Here is a 383-nt window from a genome sequence, read left to right on the forward strand (position 1 = left end):
CAGCCCACAAAAGTTATCTTTTATTCAGGCGGGAGGAGGAGCGAAAAAGAAAATGAAATTTGTTGCAACAGAAACTTTACCCTTATTTCTTACGCGCGCGGTTAAGGCAGAAAACGAAGGAAGGAAATCGAGAAATTAATTTATCTCTCAAGGTCTCCGGAAAAATCCAGCGGTATATTATGCTTAAGGGAACGTCACACTTGAAGAGAGAGCGATACAAATGATCGTAGGGGACTGCGCTGAACGTTATTTTCAACTGGAATAACATTTGTATCCATGAACGTGCGGAGGGGGAAAAATGCGGAGATTTTCCTGTCGTGGCGGCCGGTGATACATCTATTTCCAGGGTTGGGTTAATTTTTTTTTCTTTTCTTTTTTAACGG

This window comes from Penaeus monodon, chromosome 24 (assembly GCF_015228065.2).
Source record: "Penaeus monodon isolate SGIC_2016 chromosome 24, NSTDA_Pmon_1, whole genome shotgun sequence".
In the NCBI taxonomy this organism is placed as follows: domain Eukaryota; kingdom Metazoa; phylum Arthropoda; class Malacostraca; order Decapoda; family Penaeidae; genus Penaeus; species Penaeus monodon.